Source organism: Pelophylax lessonae (genome assembly GCF_965119305.1).
Source record: "Pelophylax lessonae genome assembly, chromosome: 2".
NCBI classification, from domain to species: Eukaryota; Metazoa; Chordata; class Amphibia; order Anura; family Ranidae; genus Pelophylax; species Pelophylax lessonae.
The window spans coordinates 327348168-327370765 of NC_138769.1; the positions used below are offsets into that span (position 1 = coordinate 327348168).

At 44.0% G+C, this 22598-nt stretch overlaps 1 protein-coding gene across 6 annotated transcripts in view; it reads left to right on the plus strand.

Moving 5' to 3' along the window:
* Positions 1–1927: 1927 nt before the first annotated feature.
* PUM1 (pumilio RNA binding family member 1) overlaps positions 1928–22598 on the plus strand; it is a 137418-nt gene continuing 116747 nt past the window's right edge. For all 6 annotated transcript variants that reach the window (XM_082247703.1, XM_082247704.1, XM_082247705.1 and 3 more), the window contains exon 1: positions 1928–2075. The gene's annotated coding sequence lies outside the window, so the exon portion shown is untranslated. The remainder of the gene's footprint in view (positions 2076–22598) is intronic.

The window sequence follows — 22598 nt, forward strand, 5'->3', positions numbered from 1 at the left end:
GCCGCCATCTTGGCTAAGGGGCACCAACTGTAAAGCCGGTTTCCTACTGCGCATGCATAAATTGGGCTGCGCTTTCTTAATGGTTCAGCTGCAGAGGGGTGGGGGGGGATTGGAGGAGGGGGGCGAACTTCCGGCTCACTTCGCTGCGGCAAACAGATCTGGAAGTGGTAGCGGTACCTGTCAAAACCAGGTACCCGCTCCCCCCCTCCCCTCAAAAGGTGCCAAATTTTCCTCTAGTGCATCCACTCTCTCACAGTTAGAAAGCACTCCCCAGGAGCACACTTAACCCCTTGATCGCCCCTGGTGTTAACCCTTTTCCTGCCAGTGTAATTTATACAGTAACTGCATTTTTTTTTTTTTTAGCACTGATCACTGTACTTGTGTCACTGGTCCCCAAAAAGTGTCACTTAGTGTCAGATTTGTCCGCCGCAATGTTGCAGTCCCGCTAAAAATCGCTGATTGCCGCCATTACTAGTAAAAACTATAAAAAGTCCATTGGCTTACCTCTACACAGGCTATCCTTCCTTCAATCCATCATGAATGCTGCCGCCAGACTCATCCATCTTACCAATCGCTCACTGTCCGCTGCTCCTCTTTGTCAAGCCCTCCACTGACTTCCACTCACCCAATGACTTAAATTCAAAATACTAACAACATCTTACAAAGCAATCCACAGCTTAGCCTCCAACTACATCACCAGCCTCGTCTCAAAATACCAACCTAATCGCTCTCTTCGTTCCTCTCAAAACCTCCTGCTCTCTAGCTCCCTTGTCACCTCCTCCCATGCTCGCCTCCAGGACTTTAACAGAGCCTCTCCAATCCTATGGAACTCCTTACCCTTATCTGTCCGATTATCTCCTACTCTATTAGCTTTTAGATGATCTCTGAAAACCCTCCTCTTCAGAGAAGCCTATCCTCAACACCTAACAAATGTACCTCCATTTTCTCCATCAGCCCATTTCCCTCGGTTATTGCCTTTTGTTTCACTTGGAACTCCCTTCTAGATTGTAAGCTCTAACGAGCAGGGCCCTCCGATTCCTCCTGTATTGAATTGTACTGTAACTGTATTGTCTTCCCCCACACTGTAAAGCACTGCGCAAACTGTTGGCGCTATATAAATCCTGTATAATAATAATAAATGTATCCCATAGTTTTTAGACACTATAACTTTTGCGCAAACCAATCCATATACACTTATTAGGTTTTTTTTTTTTTTACCAAAAATATGTAGCAGAATACAAATTGGCCTAAATTGATGAAAAGAAATGTGATTTTTGTTATTATTTTTTTTTTTTATTGGTTATGTTTTATAGCAGAAAGTAAAAATTGTTTTGCTTTTTTTTCATAAATTGTGGTTCTTTTTTTTGTTTATAGTGCAAAAAAAAGAACTGCAGAGGTGATCAAATAACACCAAAAGAAAGCTCTATTTGTGGGGAAAAAAGACATTAATTTTATCTGGGTACAGCGTCGCACGACCGCGTAATTGTCAGTTAAAGCAACGCAGTGCCGTCGGGAAGGGGGTAAAACCTTTCCGGGGGTGAAGTGGTTAATGTAGAATGCGTTTTGTTTTGTTTTTTAATCAAGTTGTTATGGGTAAAGTTCCATATTATTAACTGTTTATTATTGTTTGCTTTAACAACTAAACTTTATTCAGGGATGGATTGTATTTCCATGAATGGGTGCTGACACCACCTCTACTGTAGAATATGGAGAAGTTCTTTTCCTGGCTGCTACTTGGTGCAGGCACCTCTCTCCTCACAGAGCTGTCTTTGGCACTCGTGCCCCTGCGAGGCTGCCCTGTATGTGCCTGGCACAAACAATAACACTTTACACCGAGCGAAATCTCCCTACATAATGCTCCTAACCCTGCCTGCTTTCCCGGCAGGCCGCAGGGTTACCATGGTAACTAGGCTCCCAGTCCTCTCTCCTCCTCCTCTTCCCATCATGCACCGAGGCTGCTCCGAGTCCCCCCAGTGCGCCGCCATGTTGTCGGAGTGATAGGCAGCGGCAGGGAGACGGCTCCGGGGGCTGAGAGAAACACTGACCTAATCCGACTCCATCCTCCCGCTCCGCCCGTGAGTATAACCTCCGTTTTGTCACAGGTCGCCCCCCGGAACCCTAAACGTCCGCCGCCCGTCGTTCTTTCGTGCTTTTACAGCTCCGGAAGGGGGGAGACGGGTGTTAGAAAAGGGGGCCGGTCTCCGAGGCTGGGTCCTCCCCCCTGCTCATGTTTTGAGGCCTCTATTGTTACGGGAGCTAGAGAGAGGGGGGGCAGCGAATGAAGGCGACTACGTGAAAGGAAACTTGTCCAGGTGCCCCCACAATGGTGCCATTAATCGATGACTGTGGTACGGGCTGCTGCCTTTCCCGCGTAGCCGGAGACTGCCGTGACACATCAGGGGCTTTGTGGGGTGGAAGGCTTGTGCTGTGGGCCTAGGACTGGCCCTGTACAGGGATCAGATTGCTGAGGTGAGGGGAGGGAATGGGGGGGCCCTAAGGTTGGTGTCGGGGCCCCAGGTCTGTACTTATGTCTTTCCTGCACCTCAAACTAGTTGTCTGTGGGCTGGGAATGTGGCCAGTGCCTGGGAGGATGTGGTCATTCTTTGTGAATGGTGAGACTGGGGGAGTCCATATCTATATGTCACAGGGGGAGGGGCCACAGCTGCTCAACATTGGAGGGGATGTTGTCACTTGTTTGTGACTTGAAAGAGCATGTTTAGGAAAATAGGGCTTGCTTGTTATTAAATAGGAGGCTCCATTCACAAAGATGGCACGCTGTCGCCCTTAAAGGAAACCTTCCCGACTAGATGAAGGATCTTTTTGTAGAAGAGGGCTCAGAAGGCTCCTCCGCCAGAAAACTCTTACTAAAGCTTGGCCATACATGTATAGATTTCTTTAGGAAGGATCTGGTCATAGAAGAGGGCTCAGAAGGCTCCCTGGTGTGAAAACTCTTACTAAAGTTGGACATACATGTATAGATTTCTTTAGGAACTAAACAAATCTAAAAGTGATTCTAACAAGGGCTAGCTCGTTATTAAATAGGAGGCTCAATTCACAAAGATGGCACGCCGTCGCCCTTAAAGGAAACCTTCCCGACTAGAAGGATCTTGTCATAGAAGAGGGCTCAGAAGGCTCCTCCGCCAGAAAACTCTTACTAAAGCTTGGCCATACATGTATAGATTTCTTTAGGAACTAAACAAATCTAATGGCTCGTTTCCACTGAGCTTTCTAGTACGGTTCGGTACGGTACAGTACGCTATTTATGCCATTTCCATTATGAATGGTACCCTAATTCCGAACCGTACCGTACCGCTTTTTGGTACCCTTTCATTGGGGTACCAAGCACATTAGTACCGTACCAACAGGGTGGAGCTACACTCTGCAGAACTTTGATTGGTTGACAGAGAATTGTCTATCACAGCTTTCCTGCTACACCACGCCTATCATGAAAGGGTACTATTGGCAGTGGAAACGCAATGTGTACCGTTCTGAACCGTACCGTACTGAACCGTACCACTCAGTGGAAACGAGGCATAAAAGTGGTTCTAACAAGGGCTAGCTTAATAAATAGGAGGCTCCATTCACAAAGATGGCACGCTGTCGTCCTTAAAGGAAACCTTCCTGACTAGAAGAAGAATCTTGTCATAGAAGAGTGCTCAGAAGGCTCCTCAGCCAGAAAACTCTTACTAAAGCTTGGCCATACATGTATAGATTTCTTTAGGAACTAAACAAATCTGAAAGTGGTTCTAACAAGGGCTAGCTCGATATTAAATTGGAGGCTCCATTCACAAAGATGGCACGCCGTCGCCCTTAAATGAAACCTTCACGACTAGAAGGAGCTTGTCATAGAAGAGGGCTCAGAAGGCTCCTCAGCCAGAAAACTCTTACTAAAGCTGACCATACATGTATAGATTTCTTTAGGAAGGATCTTGTCATAGAAGAGGGTTCAGAAGGCTCCCTGGCATGAAAACTCTTACTAAAGCTGGACATTCATGTATAGATCTCTTTAGGAACTAAACAAATCTGAAAGTGATTCGAACAAGGGCTAGCTTGTTGTTAAATAGGGGGCTCCATTCACAAAGATGGCACGCCGTCACCCTTAAAGGAAACCTTCCCAACTAGACGAGGATCTTGTCAGAGGATTTAGAAGGCTACCTTGGCCAGAAAACTTTTATCAAAGCTGGCCATATATGTATAGATCTCTTTAGGAACTAAACAAATCTGAAAGTGGTTCTAAAGGCTTTTTTTTTTTATACTTGTCCCTAATCCACCTCTTCTGCATTCTCCCTGCCAGCACTGTGTACTCCTCGTCTTCTCCATATGTCCCCATAGCAAGCCACTTGCTATGGGTAGAGAGGTGCAGACTTGATGCTGAGCTGGGCTTTGGCATCTATTGACTGACACACACACCCCGTGGTTTGGCCCCGCTCCTTCCTCACTAAATTTGACTTATCGCAGCAGGACCAAATGGCTCACACTGCTGCCTGCCAGTCCCTGTGTGGACAGCGCTGGATCGATCCAGGAGTCAGGTAAGTGCTTAGATGGAGGGAGGAGCACAGTTAGTCCTAAATAATTTTTTACCTTAATGCAGGAAGCACATTAAAGGATAAGTCTACCCTAAAACTAAAATCCCTACATCTATAGATCTCCACGTTCTAACCACTAACCCATCTACCCCTGTAAAGAAAAAAAAAAAATCAGTATACTTACCATTTTTTAAAGCCGATCCAACCCGACCCCACACTGTTGTCAGCCACGGCTTCACTGTGGAGGTGGATGCAGAGGACACAGCCAACAGCAGAAGCCCCATACTAACCCTATGGGTTACATCTAATCCCATTCTTTTTACAGCCGTGTCCTCTGCAGAGCTTCTGCCGCTGGAGATCGGGTTGGATCGGCTTTAAAAAAAAGGTAAGTATGCGGATTTCTTCTTTACAGGGCTAGATAGGTTAGTCAGGCAAAAATAAACAAAAAAAGGGCGCACCGACCTAGCGCATTATCCTCAATAATAGGCTTTATTAGTACAACATATAAAATGGCTACTCGCAAACAAAAGTAGAAAATAGTCATATCAAGCTCAATCGCTCCAGTGTCAGGAATAGTCCATGTATTAGTCCATAGTCCTGTTATGATGAAGGCTGATGCGTTTCGAGGCACACAGGAAGAGGCTGAGCCTCAAACGCGTCAGCCGCCATCATAACAGGACAGCCTATTATTGAGGATAATGCACTAGGTTGTGCGCCCTTTTTTCCTGTAGTACTGTTGGACTACCCCAGTCCTTTTTGGGCAGCAAGACTCTAGCCATCTGAGACGCCATATGTGAGTCCCGTGGGAAGTGTGGTCGGGGAGCTTGAATTCTAAGCGCAGGAGAAAGGTGGTATCACCATATTGTTTTGGAGTGACTAGATAGGTTAGTGTTAGAACGTGGAGATCTATAGATGCAAAGATTTTAGTTTTAGGGTGGACTTCTCCTTTAACCTCTTCTGCTGACCACACACACGAACATATATGTGGCCTCCCGACTGGCGGGCTTTAAAGCGGTTGTAAACCGCTAGAGATTTTTTTTTTGGGGGGGGGCGGGGGGTATTTGTGGGTTAAAGTTATAATGTGCTAGTATGCATCCCATATTAGCACGTTATGTTAAACTTACCTGAAAATTACGCCCTCCATGCCGAGAAGTCAGCGCTTCAGGCTCCTCCATCTTCACCCATCTTGCTTCCAGGTTCACGGACTCTGTCCCTGTGATTGGTCGGAGCTGCGATGACATCACTCCCACGCATGCGTTAATGGCACAGGGCTCTGAAGGAACGGCATGGCTGGCTGTTCCTTCAGAGCCGATGCGCCAGTGATGTCACTGGCTGCATGCAATGTAAATATCTCCTAAACGGGCATGTTTATACTACCTATAGGTAAGCCTTATTATAGGCTTACCTATAGGTAAAAGCAAGAGAAGGAAGTTTACTTCCTCTTAAACGCCAAGAGGCTACATATATACAAAACCGTGCTGAGAGCACACTCCCAGCACTGTCACAATCTAAAAAGCTCCTAATGCATACTTGTGATCGGGAACTTTCCGATCATGTGACTGCTGGGACAGCCAGTCACAGCAGTCACATGACCCAAATGCCCGCCTTGGCATCTAGAAGGGCCAATTAACACTATGTGCAGTAACAGACGTTTTACCACATGGTTAAGCGTTTGTCACCACAGGCACAGTCTAGAAACATTTGTTTCTATTGTGTCCTATTCGCACTGCAATGCAACCTAGCGTAGTGCTAAAATGTAGACGTGCTGCATTTTAACGCAGCGCACCGGCCTGGATCACACAGCGCATCGCGATGCCGAACTTAGCAGTGAATGAAGTGTACATTTTGTACAAAAAAAAAAGGGACGGTACGGCACCACACTGCCCCCTATCTATCGTAGGGCGGCTAGAGCGTTAAATCGATCTGGCTGCTCTGCGATTTACCTTTGTACATGTGCGAACTGGCCCCAAGGTAAAAAATGTCTTGGATTTAGAACCACTTTACTAGGTTCCTCTATCAGTGCGTCACAGTGCAGATGGATGAATCCCTTCTGACAGGTTAATGTATTCTGACGGTTTACGCCAGCGGTTGTCAAAATACTCAAGCAGCGCAATTTTCTGACAACCTCTTTAACAAAAGTCTGTTGAGCGGAGCAGGGCCATGGAATTTGACCTTTCCAGAAGGAATTTGATGAAATTCACGCCATGTATGGGCAGCTTTGCCCACTGGCCCCTTTTTTAAAAACTATACGCTGACCACAGTGCATGCGTAGTACAGCATACTGTTTTGGTATCTGGATTGGAGCCAGGTGCTGTTACATCATCGGTGGCTGCCCCATGCGTGAATTGAGAAGATGGCAGACCCAGAAGAGAAGGGGTATAGCATGGCACCAGTGGTGATAAAGTGGTTTACAGGGAGCTCAGACCTCAAATGTGTATGTATTATGGCAAAGGCTGGCTGCGCATGCTGTGGTTTTTCCACTTCAAAGTGACTCTGAAAAGAAACAAAGAACACCAAGACTAGGCTCATACATGTCTGGCTGGGGTTTGCAGTCTGGAGGCCGGTGCAGTTTTGTTTACCGGTTCAGGTGCACATTTTTACTTGAATTCACACCTAAACCGGACCCAAAATCGCACAGGACCCTTTTCAGTAAAAGACCATGGCCACTCTGGACATGTGTGAACCAGCTCCATTGAAATCCGGTCCCATTTACATATTTGAATTTGATGTGGTTAAAAGAGGCATCTGATTCACATTTGTGTAAACCCAGCCTAATAGTTGGACTAGGCTGCTAATTTTTGCTCTCTACAAGAGGTACCTCAGCCTGAAGAGTGTTCTGCATCTAGCACTTCCTGTGAAGAGTGTTCTGCATCTGGCACTTCCTGGAGTGTCAGATTCCTGTGTTCCCCACTGAATGTTGTGGTCTCTTCTACCAGAGCCCTTTGTCACTATAGGACACTGTAATGATGTAAGGAGGTGTCATATGGAACCACAGCACTCAGTGGGGGGGGGGGGGGGGGGGGGGGGCATGGACATCTGGCACTCCTGGAAGTGTGTTGAATGCAGAGATTTATTTTTTTGTCCACAGTGGAGAGTGAAGATCAGTAGTTTAGGCCTTAGAACGGGAAAGTGTTCAGTTTTTTTGCAGGTACTTCTTTTTAAAATTCTCCTATGGTAGTACTTCGGATTCACTTTAGTTTAAAGACGTGGCGGTTGCTTTCAGGCGGGAGCCTTTGAGATTTGAAAGTTATACTTGAATAACTGAAAAATGTAGATAATTTAAAATCTGTGTGATTTTGAGTCTATGGACAGGTGCACGTGTTTCCTATAGTATCGTTTTTTTAGTTCCGCACGGAATGTGTTCATGTCAGTTTTGTTTTTGTATTTTTTTGGTAGCTGTCGCTAATTTATTGGCTTAATTGATCATCCAGCCAGTCCATTTTTACCTACACCAATAGATATTTCCTGCTCATAATGTAACTTTGTGTTTCTTTGTCATAGGGGGCAAAGTGCTTTGTGTTATGCTTGTGTCACTGTTTGACAGTATTTGGTGGTACGGCTCACAATAACATCATGAGTGATCTATTCTGCACCCAATTTTTATCTGCCATTGTCTTTGCCTGTTTAGGATCCTCGCATATCCTTTATGTTCCCTTTTCAATTTAGCTTTGTTGGTTCAGCCTTACCCATTTTATATTCTGGCTCAATGCTGTCCCCTAACATTCTTTGTTTGATGTATTACCTTACTTGTAGAGCTGTATGAATAGCAACATATAGAATGCTCATAAAAACACTTACCATATGCACTAAAATCAAAGTACCACACCCATCATCACGCTTTGGTTCTGAAATCTGCTCACAAAGATTAGTTGCTAACTTTAAAGCTGAACTCCAGGCGAAAATATAGGTTTTTCTTTTTTTTTTTTCTTTTCCATGCAGTGGGGCTGTGCCCACACTGCGCAGCTTACCAGCTCCTTTTTTTTTTTTGTCTGGGGAAGAGTAGAGATGCACTCCAATCCAGTGGTTCTCAACCTCAGTTCTCAAGTACCCACAATAGGCCATGTTTTGGGAACTTCTCTTCGATAAAATAGCTCTCATCAATATCGATTTAAAGCAGCTGTGCAAAGTAAAGGAAACCCTGAAAACACGGTCACTTGTGGTATTTGAGGACTGAAGTTGAGAACCAATGCTCTCATCCTCCCAGCACAAGACTGGTCCCTGCAGCCCCTGCCTTTACCCCATCCCCCCACGACTAGAGGTCTTTAATAGTGGACTGTTCCTGAGGTCATCAAGCCCAGAGCAGGTTCTATAGACCAGGAACGGTCTACGGCAGGACCATGGGGTAGCGTTGTTTTCTGAAGGATCGGGTGAGTAAAAAGCTTTCTGCTCACTCCTAGACAAAACAAGCAGTTGACCCTTGCAGTGCTGCATGGGAAATAATTTTTTTGCCTGGAGTTGGGCTTTAATTTTTAGGTGTGTGAGCTACCTCCAAGTTCCAATAAAAATTCCAGCCATGCTAGAAGTGGAAGCCTTACTTGTTCTGGAAATGTATTCATTACTATTCACAGTTGCAGAATGTCATATAGTCAAGGCAGTCTTTTTTTTTTTTTTTTTTTAGGCCAGGCCTTATTCCTGCAATTTAAATAGATGTAAGCCCTACCACTAAAATCTTGAGATTAGACTTGTCATTTCAAAAACTTTTTTTTAAGTTGCATCGTTCATGAAAATACCTGGTGATCCTGCCATGAATGTCCTTGTTTAGGCAACTTCCTATCATAGAAGGCCAGTGCTATTCCTGTCTCCCAAAGTTCCCTGTCTCTACTCTTCCAGTGGACACTGCTACTGGCTGTTTCAAAGCACATTATACTGGCATGGTCCATTGTTACATAAGTAAACTGGCACTGGAGAGGTTAAATACTGACATTGTTTGGGTTTATATGTGTAGATAGGAAGTGGCTGCACAATGTATGTGGGAGATCAACAGCACAAACCTAGAATAAATGATGAAAAATGGTGAAGAGCATATTCCATTAAAAGAGAGCCTTCATTTATTGGGTAGTGACAAATGTCAAGCATGCTGGTAAACTTTCAACCAAGAGCTATGAGTGGTGAACTCTGCCTGTTCTCAGTCACCGGGTCCTGCTGTAATGTACTTTGTAACTTGGCATGTGTGGTCAAACCCTTCCTTCCCTTTTTCTGCTTAGAACAGGGAATACATTTGGGCCGCCTTCTCTGCAAATTTCTTGAACATTTATATTCTTTGCATGGGATTACATTTTTTTTAAGGTGATCTTTGTGATTGAAAGGATAAATGCCTTTTGCAGTGGGGGTCTCCCTGCACTTCAAGGGTTAAGTGCTAGGTGGTCCATATGGGGAGCTTTGAGTTTAGCCCCTGGCATTGCCAAAAGGCCCCAGTGTCAGACAGCAGACACACAACAGGTTATGGTCAAAGACTGTGGGCATGATACAGGAGATGGTCAGAGCCTGCTGAAATGATATAGAAGTTGTTAGAGACTGGAAACATGCTACTAGAGACACATTACATGAGACTGCTAGAGATCACTGCTGCAACAGGGCAGCTGGGAAACACAGGTTGGTGTCTGCAGAGAAAGGCAGGTTGGGCACCAGGGGTCTAGGTGGTAAAGCAGGGGTGTTAAGCTCTATTTAAGCGCGGGCCACATCACCATCATGAATGCCCTTAAAGGGCCAGTCGGGCCACATCACCATCATGAATGCCCTTAAAGGGCCAGTTGTATCTGTAAGACTATGTATCTTCTCAAACATAGAACTCTGGGGTGCACTGCATACAAGAATGCAGGGTTCAGGGGTGCGCTATGCACAGAGGTCATACCCATCCCCTCCCAGTGTAGGCGGCTCTACTACCCATGTATTCTGCTATAGTACCCCCCTGTGTAGGCCGCTTGGCCTCGCTTTGCAGGGAGATTGTTCTCTCTCTGACTCTGGAGCTATGTCCCCATCATGAGTGTGTGCAGGGATCTGTTAGATCCAGGAGTTGCTGAGAGCAAAGCCATACCTTGTAAAAACAATGCTTTTGGGGGAAGGAGGGGGCGGAATGGAGTTCAGGCTGCAAATCTGGGTGCGAGCCTGAACGTGGAGACAAGGCCTGGTGGGCCGGATTTGGCATGAGGGCCTTGTTTGACGAATGTGGGGTTAGAGGAAAATGCAGTGTTACTTGCCCTGATGCTCCTGTACCCTCCTGTGCAGTGTGAAGGGGGGCCCACTGCAAGGACATGTTTTTTCCAGCCCAAAGTTCAGCTTTACCACAGCAGATATTGTAAGGCAGGGCAGGAAGATTATAGTTAACAGTATCTTATTACAGCTGCTATACTGGTAAGCTTCTGCAGTTTAAAGTGAAGTCTCATTGTGCTCAACAGGAAATGTTCCAATTATTTCCTAGCAGCCATGTTGTCTGTCTGTAGTGGTCTACGTTTGACAATGGAATGTTCACATGGCCACATTACAAGTTATGCAAAACATTCCATTGTCATCTCTAGTGGCCATTATTTGTCAAATGTATCGAAGTATGGAGTTAGGCCTCGATACCAGTGGCATGTTTAGCTTTTCTAAACGCAGGAGAATTAACTAAAGAAGAACCCACTTTTATTCCTCCCAGATCACTTGTTTATGCACTTAGATGTTCTTGACTTTAAGGTGCGTGTGTAGAGTATTAGAGTATCTGAATCCTGGACATGGTATTTTTTTTTCTCTAAACACAGGTAAAAACACCACTAAAAATCATTAAATGCATTGATTTGCTTTTAGAAATGTCCTTGAAAAGCAGGTTTGACAGTGCTGGTGTGAATGAGGCCTTAGACTTCTGCTCTTGTAAACTATCATTTAATCACACAGTTGATGATGGCACTGGTTTTATAAAATAATTTCCCTCTGTTCTATCTGCACTGAGGATGTAAATGTTGCTTGTGGCTTCCAGATGATGATGGTGTGAATTTCTCCTAAGAGTAACACATTTTACACAAAATGGCGGTGTGGTCTGAAAAGAAATAGAAGTGTACTATTTACGTAGTTTCATACACGTGTCTCCTACACTGCTGTTGCTGATGTAAAAACAGGAAATATAGCACCTGACCATAAAGCTTTTCTAAAAATCTGATAAGTTTCTTGTTTAAACTGCAGACATTGATAATAATTCAAGTGAGGGGCTAACCATGGCTATACTTTTTTTTTTTTTTTGTAAACATTTGTGTCCTTTGTGCTTACAGTGTGTTCATGATTTACATGATTGGCAATTCTAATATGCAAATAGGTTAAAACTCACATCCACCCTGATCTGATAAGTCAGGGTTCTGTGGTTGCTGTCCTGTTGAATCATTTGCTTGCTTCTTGTATCTCTTGGACTTTGAGAGAAGGTTCCAAACCGCTTTCCATTTTGCCCAGCTACTGGGGCCTTTGAGAAGTCATATAATGGTGTCATATTCCCCTACTAGTCAGAATTAAAAATAAATAACAAGTGAAACCTTTTTGTTATGGCCTTCTAAAGGTAGCACGTGACTTAAGGCTGCATTCACATGTCAGCGCATTGATCCGGACACCATTGCAAATCGCGGGACGCCTGTGCGTTGCCCGTGATTTGCAATAGCACCCCAAACGCTGTGCGATGTTGCCGCGATTTCCGCCTGCCGAATCGCAGTAACATCGCACAAACAAAAAATCGCGGGACACATTACCACCAAAAAAGTACAAGAGCTTCTTTGGAGCGTAATGCGTCCCGCAATTTTTTTTTTTTTGCGCGATGTTACCGTGATTCGGCAGGCGGAAATCGCGGCAACATCACACAGCGTTTGGGGTGCTATTGCAAATCACGGGCAACGCACAGGCGTCCCACAATTTGCAATGATTTCCGGATCGCGGGCAGAATCGCGGCGATTCTGCCCGCGATCAATACGCTGACATGTGAATGCAGCCTAAATGAATTTTTAAAAATGTCACCATTAACGTTTTATCCCCTTTCCGACTGCTCCTGTATTACTTTAAATGGGTATAAATGCTTGGGGCAGAAGAGACTGGCAAACATGTGACCCCTGTCTCAGTGGTCACATGATCAAAAGCTGGTCGCGTCAGCTACTGTTTTTTTTTTTTATTTATTTTTGTACCCCAGATCAAGAGCTGTTTTTGCCAGCTTTGTGTTGGGGGTGTGCAGCATATATGCGGGTGTGGGCGTTAAAGCCCACCCTTTTGCTAACACACACATGTTAGGCAGTCATAAACGGGTTGTGCTCATCCTAAACTTTTTTTTTTTTTTTTTTACAGAGCTGGCTTTTAAAAGGTCCGCACAGTCTCAAGTCGTGGCTAGTTGTGGGTGGAGTTTGAAGCCCTGAGTAACTCACTGGCTTTATATATCTTTTGTGAACTTCTGCAAAATGTTTGCAATGTAGTTCTTGGTGCCTTGGCTTTTTATGCTCATTTTGGTCTAAAACTAGAACTGCATCTTTGGCCAAAATGCTGATGAAGTTAATGCATGCTCTTTTCACTCCTATTGAGAAGTCCTTCTCCTTGCTTTAAAGAACCCTGAACTTCCCTTAGGGTTCATAGAGAGTATTGCACGGACGTGGCTGGCAGAAGTTTGACCTGTGGACAAGCTATACAGCCAATGTGTTGCTGGATCGGGTACAAGTGCATATGAGGGGCTATTTATGCCCGTGGATGGGCATTATGGGGCATATAACACACTGCAGTAAAAATAGTACATAAAAAAAAAAACAGTATTAAAACAAATGCCGCTTTCAAATTTGCATAAGGGCCTGCAGAGAATGGTAGAACTACTTCCTAGTCTTTCACAACTATATTGTGAAGGGCTAGAGGTCGTTCCGCCATTGTCTGCAGGTTTGGCCGCCCCTTATGTAAGTTTGAACGCGATATTTGTTTTTATACTGGATGTTTTTAATGTATAATTGGAAATACTACACTATGAGCAAAATTTTGTTTTTTGGTTGGTGAGTCCATGCTGATAACTCTGGTACTATCCCCTGGTGGAGTGGAATAGAGCAGTCTACTCCTGCCATCTGTGGAGCGACAGTGGTGATGCTGGATGTCATTTACACAAAGCACCAATCCTGTTCGATTAATAGCATATCCCTCTGGTAAGTGTGTATTTTTACCATTGGTGAAGGATTGGCACTACGGGTGTTTCCAAGCCTTGGGTATAGACTGAAGTGGAGCACTTTTTTTACACCCTAAGGCCCCTTTCACACTGTCCGTCCGTTTATCTCAGCGGGGGATCGACCCCCCGCTGAGCAGGAGGATGACAGCTTTTCTCGCACTATGTGCAGAGACACAGCTATCAGTTCCCCATACATCTCTATGGAGGAATCGGATGGGAACGGACCGTCGGATCTGAATGGTCTGCCTGTGTGAAAGGGGCCATAACAATATGAACTGTTTATTTTTGTTTTGACAAACTTCAGTGTATGGTCACATTTTGTGGACACTTTTTTTTTTATTAGTTTAGAGCTGCATTTTTGTTATACCACATAGCAGTGTTTTACTCCTTTTTTTTTTTTTTTTAAACTTAACAAAAACACCTAATTTAACTTTATGCACATCATGCATATAGTTTATGCAATAAACTTAGGTGGGGGTAGGTTCAAGTAAAGCTAGGATTTGTACGAACTACTTTAAGAGCCGGTTCACACTACCACGACCAGAAAGTCGTTTAGAGACTTGTTTAGAGACTTGTTTAGAGACTTGTTTAGAGACTTGTTTAGAGACTTGTTTAGAGACTTGTTTAGAGACTTGTTTAGAGACTTGTTTAGAGACTTGTTTAGAGACTTGTTTAGAGACTTGTTTAGAGACTTGTTTAGAGACTTGTTTAGAGACTTGTTTAGAGACTTGTTTAGAGACTTGTGCACTACTTTGAAGAGACAGGCGACTTTGTGGGGAATGCCTGGCTAATCTCTTTCTTCTTCCTGGAAAGTCTGATAACAAGTCGTGTCAATTAAGATAAGGAGGCGACTCCCATTGAAGTATATGGGACAGTCGGATCACAGATCGCCTCAAAGTAGTACAGGACCCTTTTCTGAAGTCGGAGCGACTTCAGTAGTGCCAATTAAGACGGCACTGATTGATTAACATTGCTTTTGTTATGTCAAGCGACCTGGGGCTACACAAGTCGCCTCACAAGTCATGCTAGTGTGAATGGGCTCTAAAACGACATTAAAGCTTTGTTTTTTATTAAAATAACAAACCTGTCCTGCTTGCCTGCTCTGTTCAATGGTTTTGTGTTCCACTGCTGGTGTTCCAGGCTCCTTCTATTTGGCAAGTGCCCCATGGGGGCACCCATGTGCGCTCGTTAGCGAGCTGTCCTGCCTGCGTCTGTTGACACAGAGCGGGTGGCTTGGCCCTGCCCCCCGCTCGTTCAGCACAGCATTTGATTGACAGCAGCTGGAGACAATGGCTCCCACCACTGCTATCAATCTACCCAGGGAGGAGGGAGACAGCGGCGCGAGCTCTTGTGCTCATCACTGGGTCTGATCAGGCTCAAGTTGGGGGGAGTTCTGCAGCACAGAAGGTTTGTCACTTAAAGCATAGAATGCATAAGAGAGAAAAACCTTAAGGCTTTAGAACCACTTTAGGCTGGATATTTTTTTTTGACCCGCTAGCCAGCTGATCACAAAAAAAAAAGAATGGATTGCCACATTTAAAGTGGATGAATGAATCCTCCCTGTATTCTCACAGTGGGACTCCTCCACTGTCTGATTGGCTGCATACACTAATCAATGGAAAATATACCAACAGACCCATTTTAAGAGGAGTTGGATTATTAAATCGACACCTCTCGAATGGGAACAGCTATAGATGGAACAGCCATAGATGGATTGAAATTTGTCTTGTGCTTTTTTCATTGTATTGATGCAGAAGGCAATATGTCATTGATATGAAGGAGAAACCCTGCTGTCAGAATACAATAGTGCAGCGGGAGAGATCCCCGCATCCACATCAGCTAGTTGAACAAAAAAAGCCTCCCTGTTTATGCCCAGCTTTACAGTAGAGTTAGAGTTTTACATGGAATTCAGCACCAAGACTTTCCAATCCTGGAGTAAGGAGAATTTTTTGTTTTTAAGAGCCACCACAACTGGAGAGAACCTCAAAATGTAGATATGCCAGTTGTAATATGTATGTAGCCCTGGTTATCTGGCAGCCCTGCTTTATCCTTCATTCACACCTAGTAAATGTTTATGGAAGCGCTTATACAGGCATTTTTTTGGGGATTTTTTTTGCATGTATATACAAGCTTCTGGGTGGGCGGAGAAGATTAGAGGAGAACAGTTCACCACAAAAAAAGTAATTGTATGGCAATTTATTAATTTTCAAAGTGCGCAACAGAGGACTTTTTTTTTTTTTTTTAAGAACAGAATCTTGGCAGCCTGACAGCCCTTTAAGGTAAACAACCAGCAAATTTTATTTTTTTTAACCACTTGACCTCCGAAAGGTTTACCCACTTGATGACCAGCGCATTTTTTGCTTTTCAGCACTGCGCTAACTGGCAATTGCGTGGACATGCAACACTGTATTTAAGCTGTTTGTTTTGCACCTCTAACCATGCATCACAATACAATGTTTTCTGTTTTTTTTTTTTTTTCATCATTAATGAAATCCAACAAAAAACAGTGTATTTCACTCTTTGCCCAACAGCGTGTTGTGCTTACCCCCTTGTGCATTGCTATAAGGATGCAGACGCTCACTTATATGGTGTGAGCAGGACTCAACAATTGTGTCTGTCCTTGTGTTGAGCCTGCCTTGATCTAGTTCACATGTGTCAAACACAAGGCCCATGAGCCAACTCCGGACCACCAGGCCATTTCATGTGGCCCTCGCACCCAGGGCTTTTATTCAGCTGGAACATGGCCCACCCCTGAACGCTGCGCTCTGTGCGTGGCGCCACCCCTGAACGATGCGCTCTGTTTATTTTTTTGCACTTTGGTAGTGTTGGGGGCATTTCCCAATGTCCCAGTGAGACCCTGCCTGTGGTAGTGGGGGGAGGAACTAAGGCAAAATCTACAGTGTGAAAACGGCAATAAAAATCTGGAAGATGTTGTAGCCTTTCTCCGCTGTATCCAAAACTAGTGGAGGAAAAAAACCTTATGGCACGTTAACACCATATTGCATGTTGTAGCATACTGTGGATGTGTTTTCATTCAAAATTTATTGCATCAAAATGCACATCTAGAGTGTTTCAGACATGCTGCATATGCTCTGTGTGTTGCCCGGCACTGGAAAACAAAAAGTTGTGGCAAACTTATTTTTATTTGATAGGCCATTGATGGCCTATCCGGGGGGGAAAAATGGGCTGCCCACACTTCTCAACGCATTTTGCTATGGTGATTGGCCTCTTTGGGCTCTTTAACCTTAAAGAAAAAAGGAGGATCCAAACAGGTCTACCTGCAAAAGAAGAGAACGTTTGTTGCTAGAGCTGCAGTCACCATTGCTTTTAGGTGAATGGGAAGGTGTGTGAAATGCTGAACCTTCTGTGCTTTCTCTATTTACTTTGCAGTTGTGGTCAGAACTGCTTTGAATGGCACCCCCCTCAAATATTTTCTTTTTTTTGTGATGGAGAAAAAGGAAATAAAGTGCACATAGCCTGCTATATATAGGTATCTTCGTTTAGTTGGCATCAGCTGAAACATACTGTGGGCCAGCGTGTCTAAAAGGGATTCTGCCTATCACTATGGCTGCTGGGGATGCCGCAATACATTGTAGTATTCACTGCATACAATAATCTATGTATTCCTCCATAAAGCTACAACTGACTTCCCCCTGGTGTTGGAAACCTAATTCTGACCATACACTAGCCGAAAAATCATTCGAAAATCTGTCATTTGGTCCGATCGTTCGTTTTTCGTCCAGTTAATGGGCCCAAATAGAAAATCGTTTAACTTTTCAGAGCCGAAAAATCGAAGGAACAGTTTTGAAAATCCGCTGGCCGAATGATAAATTGAAAGGTTAATGTCTTTCACGACCGACCTGTTTATTCTAGGCATATGTGACAAACTGAACGAAAAACTGATTCATTTATGTCCATTGAATGATTTATCGTTCGAAATTCGGTCATTACATGATGGCACGATTGTCTGCTCTCACGGGCGATTTTTCATTTTTTGAAAATTAGTTTGCCCGATATTTCGGCTAGTGTATGACCAGCATAACTCTCTCGTACAGCAACGTGGCCCATTCAGGAAGTGCCTTGTATGTTTATCAATGAATATGAGGCATTTACCAATTGGCGGAAGTAGAGATCATGATTTCACCTGCCCTGCCTTGCTGCTTTGGTGGTTGTGGCAGTGAAAGGTAACCCCCCTGGTGGGCCAAAGGGATCAGGGGGGTTAAGTGTAAGGGTAGAAGTTTTTTTTTTTTTTTTTTTTTTTTTTTACCTTCATGCATTTTCTTTCAAAAGTAGCACACCCCCCAGCCCCCTAAATACCTGAACCCAATCTGGATCCAGTGCTGTGCACGCCTGCGGCAGCTCCTCTCTCCCAGCTTTAAGAGGCTTGACTAAGAGCAGCGAGAGCCATTGGCTCCTACTGATGTCAGTCAAAAGTGCCATCAGAGAGCATTGGGGAGGGCCAATTTGTGCTGTTTGTCTGAATAGACGCAAACTGCACAGCTTGGGATTGAGCATGCACAAGTGACCCCATAGGAAGCGGCTTCCTATCAGGGGAACTCTGAAGGGGGGGGGGGGGCCAGCAGCGCCTGCTGGGAATTCCAGAAGGATTGGGGCTGCTTTGTACAAAACAATTTTTAACAAAAAAAAACAAAAAAAAACAAAAGCTTTACAATCGCTTCACTACCATGTTCACCAATGCAGAGGTGGGTAGGGGTGAATTTTCACTGCCTTTACCACCAATGTTTGAGGTGAAGAGAGACATTCATTGCCAATACCATCAATGATAGGGTTAACTTTCATTGCCATGACCATCAATAGAGGGGCCAATCTCGGAAGGGGGAGGAGATTGTGACGTCACCCGCAGTCCCTGTCGGCAGAGCGAGACTCTGCTTAGCTTGCCAATGTGAACCACTGTTATATCACCTACAGTGGGTACGGAAAGTATTCAGACCCCCTTAAATTTTTCACTCTTTGTTATATTGCAGCCATTTGCTAAAATCATTTAGGTTCATTCTTCTTCCTCGTGAATGTACACATAGCACCCCATACTGACAGAAAAACACAGAATTGTTGACATTGTTGCAGATTTATTAAAAAAGAAAAACTGAAATATCACATGATCCTAAGTATTCAGACCCTTTGCTGTGACACTCATATATTTAACTCAGGTGCTTTCCATTTCTTCTGATCATCCTTGAGATGGTTCTACACCTTCATTTGAGTCCAGCTGTGTTTGATTATACTGATTGGACTTGATTCGGAAAGCCACACACCTGTCTATATAAGTTCCAGATCACAATGCATGTCGGAGCAAATGAGAATCATGAGGTCAAAGGAACTGCCTGAAGAGCTCAGAGACAGAATTGTGGCAAGGCACAGATCTGGCCAAGGTTACAAAAAGATTTCTGCTGCACTTAAGGTTCCTAAGAGCACAGTGGCCTCCATAATCCTCAAATGGAAGATGTTTGGGATGACCAGAACCCTTCCTAGAGCTGGCCGTCTGGCCAAACTGAGCTATCGGGGGAGAAGAGCCTTGGTGAGAGAGGTAAAGAAGAACCCAAAGATCACTGTGGCTGAGCTCCAGAGATGCAGTCAGGAGATGGGAGAAAGTTGTAGAAAGTCAACCATCACTGCAGCCCACCACCAGTCGGGGCTTTATGGCAGAGTGGCCCGACGGAAGCCTCTCCTCAGTGTAAGACACATGAAAGCCCGGATGGAGTTTGCTAAAAAACACCTGAAGGACTACAAGATGGTGAGAAATAAGATTCTCTGGTCTGATGAGACCAAAATAGAACTTTTTGGCCTTAATTCTAAGCGGTATGTGTGGAGAAAACCAGGCACTGCTCATCACCTGTCCAATACAGTCCCAACAGTGAAGCATGGTGGTGGCATCATCATGCTGTGGGGGTGTTTTTCAGCTGCAGGGACAGGACGACTGGTTGCAATTGAGGGAAAGATGAATGCGGCCAAGTACAGGGATATCCTGGACAAAAACCTTCTCCAGAGTGCTCTGGACCTCAGACTGGGCCGAAGGTTTACCTTCCAACAAGACAATGACCCTAAGCACACAGCTAAAATAACAAAGGAGTGGCTTAACAACAACTCCGTGACTGTTCTTGAATGGCCCAGCCAGAGCCCTGACTTAAACCCAATTGAGCATCTCTGGAGAGACCTAAAAATGGCTGTCCACCAACGTTTACCATCCAACCTGACAGAACTGGAGAGGATCTGCAAGGAGGAATGGCAGAGGATCCCCAAATCCAGGTGTGAAAGACTTGTTGCATCTTTCCCAAAAAGACTCCTGGCTGTATTAGATCAAAAGGGGGCTTCTACTAAATACTGAGCAAAGGGTCTGAATACTTAGGACCATGTGATATTTCAGTTTTTCTTTTTTAATAACTCTGCAACAATTCTGTGTTTTTCTGTCAGTATGGGGTGCTATGTGTACATTCATGAGGAAGAAGAATGAACTTAAATGATTTTAGCAAATGGCTGCAATATAACAGAGTGAAAAATTTAAGGGGGTCTGAATACTTTCCGTACCCACTGTATATCAAGTAAGAGGCTGTCTTATCTTATTTCAATAAATGGGTCTTATTATACATAATACACTATGATCCACCTCCTTGCTTTTTTCGGGGAACCCCTTCATTTGTACCTGAGAGAAAGGGATATCTTTAATGCCTGATGAGCTACTCTGGAGATATTTCTGTGCTGATATCAGAATAAGGCTGTTTTCTCACAGCCTTCAGGTGAGAGGCTGAATTATTGGTGGAGGATTCTGACACCCAATGTGAGCACCTTATCATATGGAGCACTGTACAATTTTCCTGGGATCTTTTATCATGGAGGTTTTTTCTCTCCTTTTCAGTTATTGATGTTTATTGCAATTTTACAAGGACATTGAAGTGTTTTAGAGCCGGTTCACATTAGAGCGATCCGACTTGCCGGGGTGACCTCACAAGTCCGGGTGCGCTGCTCGCACCGCGACCTCGGAGCGGCCGGCATGGACTTCATAACATTGAAGTCTATGCAGGTCGCCCCAAAGAAGCTCCGGACCCTTTTTCTAAGTCGGAGCGACTTGTGTCGCTTCTATTAGAACGGGTCCAAAGCTTCTCTATGGCAGGCGACCAGGTCGCCTGACAGGTCGCCCCAGTGTGAACCGGCTCTTACTGAATTTTATTGATCTATTTTAGCGCTGCACTTTTACTATTGTTACATTATTGGGGTTTTTATATTTACCTTTGTGTCAGCTGCTTTTATTTATTTTTTTTATCTCTTTTTTACTTGCATGCGCTGATATAATTTCTTGCCATCAATAGAGGGGGTTAACTTTTTCTGCCACTGACCCCCAAAGTGTGCTTGGGGGGAGTGGGTTAATAGTACTGACTCCAGTGCTGGAGGGTATTCTTGCCTTTACTGACACCAATGCCAAGGAATAATAACTGCGTCCACTGACACCAATGTTGAGAGTTATTATTGCACTCAGTGACTCCAATGCTGGGGATTATTACTGCGTGATTACTTGGGATAGCAGGATGTGTGCATCAGCAACCCTTGACTTGCTGGTTGTGCGAGTATGATTGAGGATAACCCAGCAAAAAAAAAAAAAAAAAAAAAAACGTATTCAGGGATTGTAAAAAAAAAAAAAAAAAGTGAAGTTCCTCTCTAAAGACTATTGAAACAAACTTCCTTATCATTGTCCATATTGATTGCAGTCAATTTTGTTTGTTTGTCTTTTAAAATAGATTGTGTTTACTTCCTTTTTAAATACTAACATAAAAACAGCCCCTACATTTTAGGTTTGAGCTTTTGTGTAAATACATTCCTGATTGGGAGTGGTGTTATAGGCCGGTTATATTTCCTGTATAGTTGTGTGCAATCTCTAAGCTCAGGTTTACGCTCTTCCTGCTTTTTTTTTTTTACCAGAACGGCTAGATGATATTGTCAGTTCATGTCTTGACCTTTCTAACATCTGAAAAACATTTACTTAACCCCCTTGTTGGCATCAGTTTTTTTTTTTTTTATAACTGCAAGTTTTCTGTTTAAATTAAAAGTAGAACTGCAGAGAAGGATGGCATTAGAAAATGCTGCCATGAAACCAAAAACAAGAGTGCAGCTACATTTGACAAACTATCCCACAATGATATCTGTCACCAGAGCAGGTGACATTTGCACTACCTCTACTCCAGCCATTGAATCTTCTTAGCAGGAAAAAGACATCAGTAACTTGTGGTTTAGGATAGAAAATGAATGGGAGTGAAACAGATCATTGATACTAGTAAACATTCAGGAAAGGTTTGTGTTATAGGCCCTAATGTACACTTTTCTTCCTAAACATGTTTAGGAGCGGTTAAACGTTCCTCTCTTGAATGCAGACAAATTGCCTTAAGGAGAGGACTGTTTTGGCGAATGCGGCAGAAACGCATGTAATAAGCTAGTTGCATTTAGCGCTTGGGCGATTATTCATTTCATTATCACATTTTCTTCGGCCAGTACTCTGGTCAATGAAACCAAGCGCTAAACTAGGGTAACTGCAGTACCATTTTTACATGCTTTTGTCACCTTTAGTGTTTTTTTTTTTTTTTGCTGAGAGTGAACGTCTAGGGGAGTTTGTGTACATGTAGCCTTATTAGGCCTCATGCACACTGGACATTTTTACAGCTGTTCCTAAGGGCCTCCTGCATTGTGTGTGGGTTTTTTTTTTTCCTGCCTCTAAACTCCTCTGCATTATAGCCTATGTATCCATGCACACATAGGATTTTAGCATCATTTAGTGGCAGGGGCTTAGAGGCAGGAAACAAAAAACACTGCCAGTGCATCCAGTAGCAGCAGAGTTTGGGCAGAAAAAACGTCTGATGCTACTAAAAGCTGCTAAACGCTAGGCACAATTAGCGCTTGAGCATAACTTCATGTCAAAGGGCGGAAGACAT